We start from the raw sequence: 13,825 nt of genomic DNA, 5'->3' as shown, positions 1-13,825 counted from the left end.
ATGAGACTTTCTTTAATCTTTGTATAGTGAAGGTATCCCTTGACAAAATGAGACTACTATAGCCCACTTTAATTTTATTCTCTTGTATTATTTTCCCATTCCTAGTAAATGAAATTCAATGAATATCAGTTCCCCCCCAGTATCCCTCTCCTCCTGTTACCTACTTCTCCTCCTCAAGTAACCCTGCAGAAATGTATCTTGTAACTATGAACAAATGTGTGTGTGTATGTGTTTCAGTGTTCAGCTCTTCCATTATTCTATTATTATTCTCCAGTGAAGTGATCTGAGTATAATACCTGTGGTAGAGGTGGGAAAGAAGGAAGCTCTCTACCATCTTCCCTTCTTCTATGGAGACAGCTTGTCTCATATTAACCGGGCACCCGTCTTTCCTTTCATTAGCATTTACTTCACATGACTTTCTCGTGTTTGACATAGTATTTTTCCTTTGTAATCCAGACAATTAGTGTTTCTATGCCACTATGTGAGTTTTAACCTAATTGCATTTGTTAATTTTTTTTGTCCTGTTAAATTATTTTAGATTCTCTCATTTCATAGGTTTAAAAATGTTTGACTACATTTACCTCTCTCCTGCTTTTATTTGTTAAAGAAGAGATCAGAATATTTCCTTTTCTAATTTGGGTCAATTTTCTAATCAGTGAAGATTGGAATATTTACCTTTGGTCTTGAACTCATTATCTCAACATTTGTTTCAGTGTTTGTTCTATGGTTAAGTAGATTCAGTAATCATCACAAAGTTTTTGTTCTTGCTTTTTTCCTGGTGTGTTTGTGGCTTTTTAAGTCATTTCTACATTGAACTTCCTTCTTTGTACTGATTTTGTTGTATCTCCCAAGTTCTGTATGTTGTATTTTAATTTTCATTTAACTTTAGAAATGTTTAAATCCCCCTACCCTCAATTTTTAAATGATCTATTGTTAATTCATTAGTATATTGTTCAGTCTCCACGTGTTTGAATGATTTCTATAGTTTTTCTTGTTGTTGCTTTTCTTTCTATCCATTATTATCTGATAAGACAGAAAAAATTATTCTTTTTAATTTTAATTCTTAATAAGTGATTTATGACCTAACACATGACCATCTTACTTTTTGCAGGGTGAATTTTCGTTGTTGTTATCCTTTTTCAATATACATGATAGTAGAGTGTATTTTGATATATTATAAATACATGGAGTATAACTTCTTCTGATTAGCATCCCATTCTCATATGACTACTTTTTTTTTTTTTAAAAAAGTTACATGTGCTGAAGTAAAGAAACTACATCCTGTAGCTGTTATATAGAATGTTCTGCAGCAGTCTAAGTCCATTTATCTGTACTGTACTTTATTTGCTATGTTTCTTTTTTAACTTTTAGTCTGCTGGTGAGATAGAGGTATTGAAGTCATCTAATGTTATTGTATTGGGGCATATATTTCCTTTATGTCTAGTAGTGTTTATTTTATAAATTGTGTGTCCCAATCAATGTTCAGTGCACAAAATTTATAATCATTATATCTTTTTGATGAAGTGTTCCCTTTATCATTATGACTGACCTCCTTTGTCTTTTTTAACTGATTTTGGCTTGGAGTATATTTCGTCAGATATGAGCATAGTTACTACTGTTTATTTTGGATTTCATTTACTAGGAATAGCATTTTGTATCATTCACTTTCAGTTTTTATATGGTTATGCTGGTAAATTGAATTTCTTGCAGGCAGCATATTGTTGAGTTTTGTTTTTTTAATTCACTCAGCCAGTCTCCATCTTTTAAACAGAATTAAGACTTTCAGAGTTACCATTGCAAAATATGTATTGTTTCTGTCAATTTCTTGTTTTTCTTCTTTTTGTCTTAAATATTCTATGCTTTTTTTCCTGTATTATTAATGTTAGAGTATGAGAATTTTCTGAATTCATAATGTTTGATTCTTTTCTAATTCTCATTTTCTCATCTAGTCTTCTAGTAAGATATTTTTCTTCTCTGTGTTTTCATGATTATATTTACCTTTCTTCCTCTTCAGAGTATAGAATTCCTTTATATGCCTCTGTAATGCTGGTTTTAGTGGTCATGAAATCTTTTTGTTTATGCTCAACATGAAAGATCTTTATTTCTTCTTCAATTCTGAAGGTTAACTTTGCTGGATATAGTAATCTAGATTATCAAGTATTTTCTTTCAGATTTTGAAATACATTATTCCATGCTATTCTGGCATTTAGGGTTTCTTCTTTGAAATCCACTGTAATTCTGATGAGGTTGCTGTTAATTGTGACCTAGCACTTATATCTTTCTGCTTGTAATATACTTTCTTTGCTCCTAACCTTTGGTAGTTTAACTATTATAATATGTCATGGAGATTTTTTTTTTCTGAAAAACATCTATTTTGGGTTCTAAATGCTTCCTGTATGTGGATGTCCACACCTTTACCAAGATTTGGGATTTTTTTTCCTATTTCAGTGGCTTCTGTTATTTTACTGAATATGTTTTATATGCCTTCAGCCTATATCTCTTTTCCCTTGTGTATTCAAATTTTGTGTATTTCTGGTTTTTTAAAAGTGTCCCAGTGATCTTGTGTTTTCTATTCATTTTTAATTTTTTCATTACTATATGAATCTGATGATTCCTTAATCTTTTCTTCAAATCCTAACATTCTTTCTCCCACTTGATCTAGTCTATTGGTGAGACTCACAATTAAGTTTTTAATTGGACATATTGAGCTTTTCCTTCTGTTAGGTTCTTTTAAAAAAAACTCTCTGTCTTTATAGTATTACTAATTTATATCCGTCATTGTCTTCCTTAATTCATTCAGCTATTTATTTTTATTCTTTTGGAATTCAATGATATTTTCAAAAATCATCATTTTGAATTAATTTTCTCACATTTTATCCCTCACTTTGATATCTTTGGAATCAGTTACTAGAGAGTTATAAGCATTAGGAGGTGTCATTTTACCTTTTTTCATATTTGTTTCTCTATTTAGATTTGTATATCTGCATCCACTTTTATGTGATGGCCTGTTTAGTTACCAGCCTCCTCTGAATGATGTTCCCTGATATATTGAGCTGCTGTTTAGCATTTAATTGTAATTGGACCTTATCGTGTAGTTTTTCTATAACATTTTTGGCTGTGATTAGAGAGTTTTAATGCAATGCATATTGCATCAGAGCCTGAAACACCCTTTTTCCTCTGTAGATCTTACAAACATATGTTGACTGTAGTAGTTCAGCAGGTGTGGGTTAGATCTTAGATCCCAGAATACATGGTATACATTCTTTATGGTTATTCCTGCAATCAGATAGCAATGTGCAGTCCAATAAAATGTGGAAGCCATCTCTGATGAGGCCCTTCATAGATACAGTGTCAATAACCATTGTGTTATTTCTCTCTGATGTTGCTATGGTGGTGAATGTCTAAGAGCAGGACTTTACACATCCTCATTCATACATGTGTAGTTGGGGATGAACCTGTGGCTCCGGGTTTTTGTCTTCCCTATTCTTTAAACCAAAATATCCATCAAGATTCAAAAGGTACTATGTCATACCTGGAGTAAGATGCAGATTTTCTGAGCTGACTTGGGAATATTGCTCAGTGGCAAAGGACACACCCAGTGTGCTTTAAGTGCCAGACCTAGTCCCTAGCATTGACTAGAAAGAAGAAAAAAAGCAACAATAACAAGCCAGATAAAGTAAAAGTCAAATAAAATAATAACAACCAACCATACACAAACAGGGTAAAAGGCAAAAATAACAAAAGAATAAAGTAAAATGCTAGTTATATTATTTAGTTATTTTATTTTTGTTTATTATTATCATCATTATCATTATTATTGTACTAAGGATTGAACCCTGGGTCATTTTACCACTAAGGAACATCTCCTACTTTCATTTATATTTTGAGACAGGGCCTCACTAAGTTGCAAAGGGTAGCCTTGAATTTGTAATTTTCCAGCTCAGGCTCCCAAGTTTCTAAGATTACATGCACCACTGAACCTGCCTAGTTAAATTATTTTTAATAATAAAAATAAGATTAATAAAAATAAATAAATAAATGCAAAAAGTAAGAAAAAGAAAAGTGAAAAAAATAAGTTAAAATAATTTTAAAAGGAGAAAGCTAAAAATGTGAAAAAAGGAAAAGTAAAGAGAAAAAGAAGAAACAAAAAAAGTTAGAGAACCAAATTAAATATATATATAACCAAATTAAATATATATAGAACAGCAATAGCAAAAATAATCAGTCAAAAATAAAAATTTCCTCTCTTTCAAGGTGCTCAATTTTGAGCAGGAGAGATGATCACAATCTGTGCTAAACAGAAATTCTTTTTCTGTGTTAGGCCATGCTTCCCTTGGAGAGAACAAAGGCTGGATGTTATTCACCACCTTATTCTTTCCTCTGCTGTGCTTATGAGGTGACCAGACTGAGTGATTTGTGGCCACAGCCAGTTAGAATACCTCTCAGCTGCCCTATCACCAAAACAGAATCAAGCAGAAAATCAGAGATCCCCAGGCAGAGATTTACTCTGGAGCTATTTCATCTGTGCTTTGAGTGTGAGGCCAATGCCGGTGTGGCTACACATTAAAGACTTTGGCACTTTTTGTTCTGCACATTCCATGTGCAGGGAGATGTCAAGGAATCACAGCTATCTGTGCTGCGGGGGATGGTGGTGGGCCCAGTGCAACCCACAATTCATGAATCTGGTGGCCTCCTGGGACACCTTCATATGGCTTCCAAACATCCAGTTTTAAAGGGAAAGTATCTTCATTTCCTTGTATGTATCAGTCCAGTTCCCCAGCACACAGAATTCTCAGAGGCTGTGAGTTAAAAACTCTCCCCTGCCCCCCAGATGACCCTCAAGGAAGCCACCCACTAAATTAGTGCAGTAATACCGCCGTGAAGATCCAGAGATAGGAAAATGGAGGGGGCTTTGATTCCTAGAGCCATCGGCCCCCTCTTACAGACACAAGAGAATATACTGGAAAGTGCTGAAAACTTCTCCAGAGCTACACACATCCCAAGTCTATTGCCTGTTTTGACTGTTTCTGCAAGGTGCTGACTCCTGTGCTACTAGTGATCACTGGACTCTCCCTTTCACCTCTGCCCCTGCCATCTGCTGTTCTGCTGTGTGATCAGTGCTGGGGCACTCTGGTTTACTCTCCGCTGCATGCTCTAAAGTTTCTGTGTTTCTCCAAGTCTCTGTCTGCTCACTATTGAACAGACAGGTTCTAACTCATGGAGGTAGAATCTGTAAGTCTGGCTGCCTCTAACCCACCCTTTTGAATTCTGGCTTATAAATTTTTTATATATTATCTTGGGTCTCATTAGTTTATCTTCAATATCTATGAAGATGTAATGACATATTCTTAATGTTTTGCTTATTTTTTTTTGTTTCTATACAAAACAGAGAAACTAAAAGGGAAATTGGGCCATGGGATGCAGATAAATCTTCCTTTAATATTTATGCCTACATTGTGGTCAGACATCATCATGTAATTTAACCAATGATCTTCCCCTGGTCTCATTTGAAATTATACTTGAGATACACCAAGTGGGTGGTCTCAGATTGTTGGAGGCAATATAGTGTTTTGTTTTTGTTTTTGTTTTCCCTCTGTTGACATTTGAAGCAAAGCCTTTGTGCAGAGTAACCAGAGGCAGTCTGATTGGAGTGAAAACAGAAGGTACCCAAATTATAACATTCATCCAAAACACAGTAATATTTTCTGTATGGTTTTTGTTGTTGTTGTTGCTATTTTGTTATTTATTTATTTTTGTGGGGTATTGGGTATTGAACTCAGGGGCACCTGACCACTGAGCCACTTGCCCAGCTCTATTTTGTATTTTATTTAGAGACAGGATCTCACTGAGTTGCTTAGTGTTCACATTTGCTGAGGCTGGCTTTGAACTCTTGATCCTCCTGCCTCATCCTCCTGAGCTGCTGGGATTACAGGCATGCATGATCATGCAGGACTCTACATGCTTTTAACTGCAATTAAAAAAAATCCTATATTGCTTATTTCCTGTGTTCTTAAAAATTTGCATGGAAATTTGAAGATCTTAATGTTACTTTAAAATAAAACTGTAAAAGAGTAGAAATCAGATTTATATAAGAACAGATTACAGAATGTTAATTCCTTATGGCAGATATCTGTATCTGACAGTGAGAAAGAGAGTAGACCAGACTGTCCTTGATGGATAAGGAGTAAGAATCTTAAGTTTCAGTGTAACTATTTTATTTTCAAAAGGTATAGAAATTAAACTAGATAAATAATCATATTGCAAATAAGTCTCTAATGTTATTGGCTCAGATCAGGCTCACAGTTACTGTAAGGACAGTCAAACCAGACCTGTTCCAGATCCCTCTTCTCTGGGTCCTTTGAGTGACCACCTCTTTTTCAGTTCTTATAGGATCATTGCCAGTGACATTTTGTAACTCAGGCATGACTGAGAAAAGGTCTCAGATCCACATCCTGCATGATAAAGGGAAGTGCATAGGGCCTGTAAAGAGAGCCAACACATAGCTCTGATTTAATTCTTCAGCTGCTCAGTAAGTTACATGTCTGCCTTTCTATAGATATCACACATATTTTCCTGTTTTCAGTGTTTCCTTTTTCTACTTCCTATCAGAGATAGAAGATAATGAAATATTTCTCCCTGAAAATACTGCAATCAATTTTTCCAGTAAGTACAGATCTTAAAATAAAACCAACTTGACCTTCTCATAAAAGAAGGCATTTTCAATTGCTTGATGATAGCTTGGAAGTACACATCATTTTTCATATGCATACCCTTAGTAATTTGTCATGTGTCTGGACGTTTCATTATCAGCAGTATTTTACTATCTATCCATCTCTGCTCTTTCAAGTGCCTGTTTTTAACATTGAGACAATAGACACTAACTAGTTGATAAAAGAACATCCTGATATATAATGGCTAAGAACAGGTATGCTGATAACTTATTTCAAGTGGGCCATCTATTTAATTCTCTCTAAGCCTTGAAAATAGGTATGGTGCTAGTACCTACTCTGTAAAGTTGTGATGAGAAGTAATTCATTTATATGTTCAGTGATATTTATTGGGCACCACCTAAGATAAGTGCAATGAATAAAAAGAACCCAAGATAAGAGGATAGAGAATGATGAGGTCCTATGTTACATATGGTTGTCAGAGAAAGTTGCTCTTGGAAGATTTTGTTTGGTCAGTGAGTTGATAGAAGTGAAGAAGGGTATGGCAGAAGAAAATAATTATAAGGATGCTGTTAGGAATGTTATTACCACATCGTAGAAGCTGGGTTAATTTATGTTGTGTCCTTCTGAACCTAGGCTGTCCTGATCCAATGACTTCAAGAAGACAAGGCCACACATGGAATCAGAAGAGCTGTACTACATACAAGTTCCCAAAGCCAAAGACTTTCTGGAGTGTTTCAGGCCCAGGAGCAATCATAATCTACACACAGTGTGGTATAGAAGGATGCTTCCTATCTTCTGGAGTATATATTTATTACATGAGTATCTTAGTCCATTCATGCAGATAAAACAAAATACCTTAGACTGGATAATTTATAAGGAACATAAAGTTATTATAGTTCCAGAGGCAGGGAAGCCCATGGTGAAGGCACTGCTACTCAGTGTCTAGTGAGGGCTGCTCAGTGCTTCCAAGATGGTGCCTTGCTAGTGCATCCTTACATGGCAGAAGGCAGAAGGACAAAAGGGTCCAGCCAATTGCCTGCTGTTCTTTTACAGGTACTTATAGTCACGAGGAGCCCTCATGGCATAATCACCTTTTGAAGACCCACCTCTTAATATATGTTGCACTGGGGACTGCTGTGGTCTGAATTCATCCTCCCAAAATTTATGTGTTAGGAGCCTAACCCCTAATTCAACAGCATGGTCTTTGGGAAGTGCTGAGGAATGAATTAATGAGGTTTTTTGGGGAATGGGTTTGCCCTGTGTCCCCTCTTCTGTCATGTGAGGAAATAGCATGAAGGACCTCATCAGATGCCAGCACCTTGATCTTAGACTTCTGAGCCCCTAGAACTGTGAAAAGTAAATTTCTGTTCTTTATCAATTATCTATTTTCACGTATTCTGTTATGGAAGCACAAAATGGACTAAGCAAAGATTGAATTCCAACATGAATATTGAAGAGGACACAAATATTCAAATTATGGCAATAAATTAAATATATTAATTGTATAAAATTTAAAAGGTACAAACATAAAAGAAGAAAAAGAAGGCAAAGAGAAGAAATATGGAGGGAGGAAGAGTACAGTGGAGAAAGAAATCATCTATTAAGATACCACAGAAGCATAAATTCTATATTGTCTAATGTGTTTGTATGTATTTAGACAATTTTCTATGAATTCTATGAATGTGCATATTCATTTTTTTAGATAATCTACTATTCACTCAACATCTGATCTTCAACACCATGAATTCATTTAATCATATCTTTTTTATTTGCTGTATAGTTTTTATGATAATGTAGAGCCATAATTTTATCCAATTATTGTAATCTTATATTTTCAAGATTATATATTTTGTCTTCATTGTCTAAGGTTCTCTCTTCCATATGATCTAGTGTATTGGTGATTCTTTCTATTGAATTTTTAATTTGGTTTATTTTTTCCTTCATTTCAAGGATTTCTGCTATACCATCCTTTACTCTGCAGATAAGTTTAACTATGTATATTCTAAATACCTTCTATAACATTTATTCCACTGTGATGTCGATGGATACTGTTATTGGAGTAACTGAATTTATTTAGGAGCTATTTGTTCCCTTGCATTTTCATGTTGTTTGTGTGTCTACCCATCTAACAGTATGGATCTGAGGCAGGAGAGTTTCCTACTGTGTGGACTTATAGTCCCTGAAGGTTTCTAGTATCTCAGTGTTTAGGGGGAGACAAATAATAACAACAACCAATGCAAACAATACACAGCATTAATCCAAATAATTCCTAACATGACATCTACAATGTTAATTATCACAATGAACAAATGGTATGCTCAGTTATTGCCTACAATAAAAACAGCAAATTTGCAAAAGGGTTTACAATTTCAAACAGTGGACAGGGAGAGAACAGAGGTGATATAAGATATGATGATTAGGAGGGAGGATGAGAGAAGATACAAGTAAAAAATTAAAGGAAGGGTAAAAGAGAACAAAAAACATTGGCTGTTAACAGGAGAAAAGAGAATCAAGGGAAACAAGTAGGAGAAACATGTATATACACATGTATACATAAATACAATACATATATATAAAGTCAAAATTTAAAAAAATTAAAAATAAAAATACAAAACCAAAATATACTAATTGAACATCTTAGTTCACACACACACACACACACACACACACACACACACACAAAACTAATCCATGAAAAACAACTGGCTTAAAAACTGCTAGAAATGAGGGAAAAAAAAACAAATATGAAAGTGTATAAATGTCCATGTACCATCAACCTCATAATAAAACAGAGAAAAAGTTTTTTTAAAAAAAGGAAGGAAAAACAATCTCAATGAAAAATTAAAGAATTCTTTCTGTTAGAGTTCAAAAGATTCTCAGCATCTCTTCTCAGCAGTTTTAGGAGGAGTGTCTGGAGCATGATGCTGCACCCTCCGGGTTGCTGGAGTGAGAGGTAATCCCATCAGCAGAATTCCTGGAGACAGGGTGTAGGCTTAGGTGGGCTCCAGGCTCTTTGTTGAATGCCAATTGGTTGGAGATTCTAAATAAGCACATCTCTAGCACCCAGTACTTACTGATCCAGGCTATAAGACTGAATCCCTGGGATCTCCCCTGGGTTCCACTCATGTGGTAGGGGAGCCATTCTTAGTTCCCTATGTCACCTGTGGACCCCACATAACCAGGTCTCAATTTCAGTCTCCAGTGTCTCCTGCCCCGGGGGCCTTATGAGTTCCCAGCCAGATACATCTCTCCCAGAAGGTCCTGCAAGCAGTCAAATTGGAAGAAAAGGGGTAGAGCCAGGTGGGTTTCTGCCACCAGTTGTCTCCTGTGTAAACATCTATCCATGATTGATTTTCTCCTGGTCACTTAAGCATGCTCTGTGTCCTGTAGCCTGTGTTTACTAGGCCTGTATTTCAGGCCAAACTGGAGTTTGCAAGGATTGGTTCCCTCAGCTGTCAGCCCCTGTGGCTGCAAAATGGTTTGTTCCTGTCCTCCTCAGGTCTCCTGGATAGATGGTGGCTTCTTTCCCTGCACACAGATATCATGCAGTTCATATTTCAGATTTGGGGCATGGTCTCTAAATGCCCAGACATACCTTGGGCCTCCCGAAAATGTGGGTTCCTTAAACTACCTAATTCCTCCACTGTGTGCACGGAGGGACCACTCTGGCTGGTGCTCCCACCCTGGCTTCAGCTGTGCTGCTGGGATTTTTTCTTTATTTTATTATATCCAATCTCCTGTGTCCCCCATCTGCTTTGAAATGATCAGTTTTAAATTCCAGTGAAATATCCCTCTACTTTTTTGTTGTTGTTGTTGTTCACCCACCTTGCGGAGAAGCTGCCTGTCTGCTTTCTTGGTTTTAGGCCATGTAACTTCCAATAATGCAACTTCCAATAATGCAACCTTCTTTATTCTGCCATCTTGATTCCTCTCCCATACAGAATATTCTTGGAGGCCATTGCATCTACTATGGCCCTTGACCTGCTTTATTTCTCACCGTATCTGAGATGTTACTGCATCAATTCTCACTTTTTAGAATATTCAAATCAGGGGTCCTTAACTGGTTTTCTTCAGCCTCCCCTGGCCCTGCATGCCTACAAAGGCACATCACACCCAGGTGTCCATGGCTTAAGACTGGTTTGGGCCCTGTAACCTTACATTTTAATCTTTCCTACTACCATAACAGAATATCAGAATCTCACTAATGGTCTAACTTATACAGAAGGAAGACATATATATATATATATATATATATATATATATATATATATATATATATGTCTTACAGGGAGTCTGAGGAACTCATTCGATAAGAGTTGAATTACAAAACAAGAAAGCATGTGAGGAGGGTGTGGAGTGAGTAAGAGAGCATGTTTGAGAAGTTTCTCTTCTAACAAGGCCACTCCCATTATAATTATCACACTCCTGTGCCAGTGGCATTATTCCATTCATGAAGGTGAATCCCTTATAATGTAATTACTTAGAAAGGTCCCACCTCTCAATATTGTCACAATGCCCATTAAATTTTGGCATGAGTTTTGGGGGAAACATTCAAGCTCTATCACTTTATGATAACTTCCCTTTATAATGTTAAGCATGCTTCTCTTCATATGACAGCTATCATAGTTCTAATGTCCATGGAAGAGGAGATCTCACAATAATAAATATGTCCCATAAACCCAGGAATATCTCCTGTTTATAGATTAGTAACCAGAATTGCATATAAAAACACTTGAAAAAATCAGTTAGATGGATAGATGGATGAATGGATAGATATGTAGAAAGGTAGATAGATAATAGAACATAAACACTAATCAACTTACTGTCAGGCTTGATATATAAGCTCTTAGACTCCTTTACAAATTCCATTCAATTCCATTCATGCATGATTTAACTAGAATGTAATCACTCACAGGTGAGGATGCAGAGATGATGCAAAACAGAGTTCCTCATAACAATGGTTTGAGGACCAGCATTCTCATCATCATCTGATATCTTGTTGAAAATACTAATGGTTAGGCCCAGTCACAGACATACTGAATCAGAAACTCTAAGAATGTGGCTCAGCATTTTGTTTAAGAAAGACCTGCTTACTGATTATTGTGACACATACTGAAATTGGAGTACCGCTGAAAGTATGCTTTTCCTTCATGACAGTTGAATCCTGTTAGTACTAGAAATTACACATGACTTCCTACCATTACATCCTCTGCTTTTCTGTCTTTTTACTTATACAAAAGTGAAGGATAACCTTTGGCCCTCTTGCACCTTTAAAAGCAAGATGGGTCACCAACAGCTCTAGAGGAGCCATGTGTGAAAATTTGGCCAGGTTTCTCACTCTTGCCATACCTGCATAAACCTGCACAATCTGATCTGGAGATATGGTCTCAGTCTGTGCTGGCAGTATTTCTGTCAGTACGTGAAGGATATAGGCTTCATTAAATTGGCTAAATGGACTTCCTTGAATGGAATGTCCAGGACAGCCACTTAATGAAAGCTAGCAACTGCTAGCTCTTGGTACATAAAATAAAATTTTAAAAAACTTAAAAAAAAAAGTGAGGGACAGAAGAAGCAAACCAACATTATACTCTTTAAAGATGAAATATTTTAACCTATGTAAGAGTAACTAGAAGTTCCTGGTATATGATATACACATTAATTCAAGGATCTTTTAAGTACCTACTGTGCGCTCAACACTGGCAGACATGGTGAACAAGATAACTATTTTCTTGGCCCTCATTTATCAGAGGAGTCAGTGTTTAGTCCATTAACACATTTTTTCCCCCATGATATGTGAGGTCATATTTTCCATGATAACAAAATTTGAAGCCAATGAAGGGAGGGATTAATTACATTTTGGAAGGACAGAGAGTCAGGAAAGTGTTCTTAGAGATTCTAAACTCTGCTGTATCAGAGTGTAAAGAGGCTGGGCTTGTGGTGATGGTAAGAAAAGGTCCTTATATGTACATGAATGAGAGAACATAATTTCCTGTATAATTAGATGAAATAGAAGAAGAGAAAAGTCAAAGAAGAAGCCATAGTAATTAAAAATAACAACATTTGAGGAAGAGGCAAAAGAAGGAAAGAAATCTTGAATGGCCTTTTTTATTTCTGGTGTCTAAGCAATGTCAATTTCTCTGATTTTCTTTAACATTTTTATCCTGGTGAAATCTGGTAGAAACAGTTTTCAAGACAGGAAAGTTTGTAAATGGGAAGAAAACACAGAAAGGCTGTATCTCAATGCAGGGTCCAAGAGAGCAGACAAGGAACCTAGGGAATATTTTTTTCTCTCTCATTCTATCATTCTCCAGCTGGTTGTCTGAATGACTGACAAACCACCAGCATATTTAAAAAGAATGACAGGATGAGAGGAGATGAGGGGAAGAAGGAAAGCAAAAATGGAAGAAAAGAGAGAGGAGAGAATCAGAGGGGTCCCTTGGGGGGTTACCATATTTAGGGCCAGGCAGTCTGAAGCAGATTTTTAGACACACTGAAGTAAATCAGCCTTGGAGTCTTTGGCTTTTTTTTGTGGCACATTATTTATGACTGAGTTCTTTGTGTGTAGTTATTTTTAATGACTTTGTTCCCAAACTAAGCCCTTGGTACCATTGTGTGAGCATAGCCCCTGTGAAAATTGAAAATTGACCACTTTGTTCTGTTTATAAAGGTCTACAGATTTACAGATGCTCAAAATAAAACCCACAGAGTCCATAAAGTAGACATTCTTGGTCTTATGTCTTACCTTATTCCACATTTAAAATGTTTTCCTAGCCACAGTCATAATCATGGTTTACTGCATTGCCCAAAGATAGAGGCTCCAGAACATTCCCTTCTATAACCCAATGAAAGGTAATAGCTTGAACCTTCCCTTCCTCCTACTCTCAGCTCTCCCGGTAGGACAGGAGACATGATTAGACTTTATGTAAATATTATGGAAGTGCCTTATGTCTCAGTAGCTTGGGGTTTGACATTTTCCACTTTTAGAAGATGTTTATCACTTTCCCTTGCTTTTTCCCAACGTGAAAGAAATCCCAGAGAATAAAGAAAAAATTTAAACACCATAATGTGTATTTCCAATGTAATTCAATTGGGTACACATAGTCACACTCAGGGAAAACCAGGATGTCAGCTTTTAATTTGCTACAAAACAAACA

At 36.1% G+C, this 13,825-nt stretch overlaps 1 long non-coding RNA gene across 1 annotated transcript in view; it reads left to right on the top strand.

The window, feature by feature from the left end:
* The window catches only part of LOC308654231, a 37,052-nt gene extending 28,620 nt beyond the window's left edge, over positions 1-8,432 (top strand). The window contains exons 2-3 of the long non-coding RNA XR_014023202.1: positions 6,610-6,663; positions 7,305-8,432. This is a non-coding gene — a long non-coding RNA (uncharacterized lncRNA). The remainder of the gene's footprint in view (positions 1-6,609; positions 6,664-7,304) is intronic.
* Positions 8,433-13,825: the final 5,393 nt, after the last annotated feature.

This window comes from Spermophilus citellus (genome assembly GCF_964194105.1).
Source record: "Spermophilus citellus genome assembly, chromosome: 8".
NCBI lineage: Eukaryota > Metazoa > Chordata > Mammalia > Rodentia > Sciuridae > Spermophilus > Spermophilus citellus.
The sequence above is the reverse complement of the archived record's forward strand: the minus strand, read 5'-3'. Positions and strand labels throughout refer to the sequence as shown.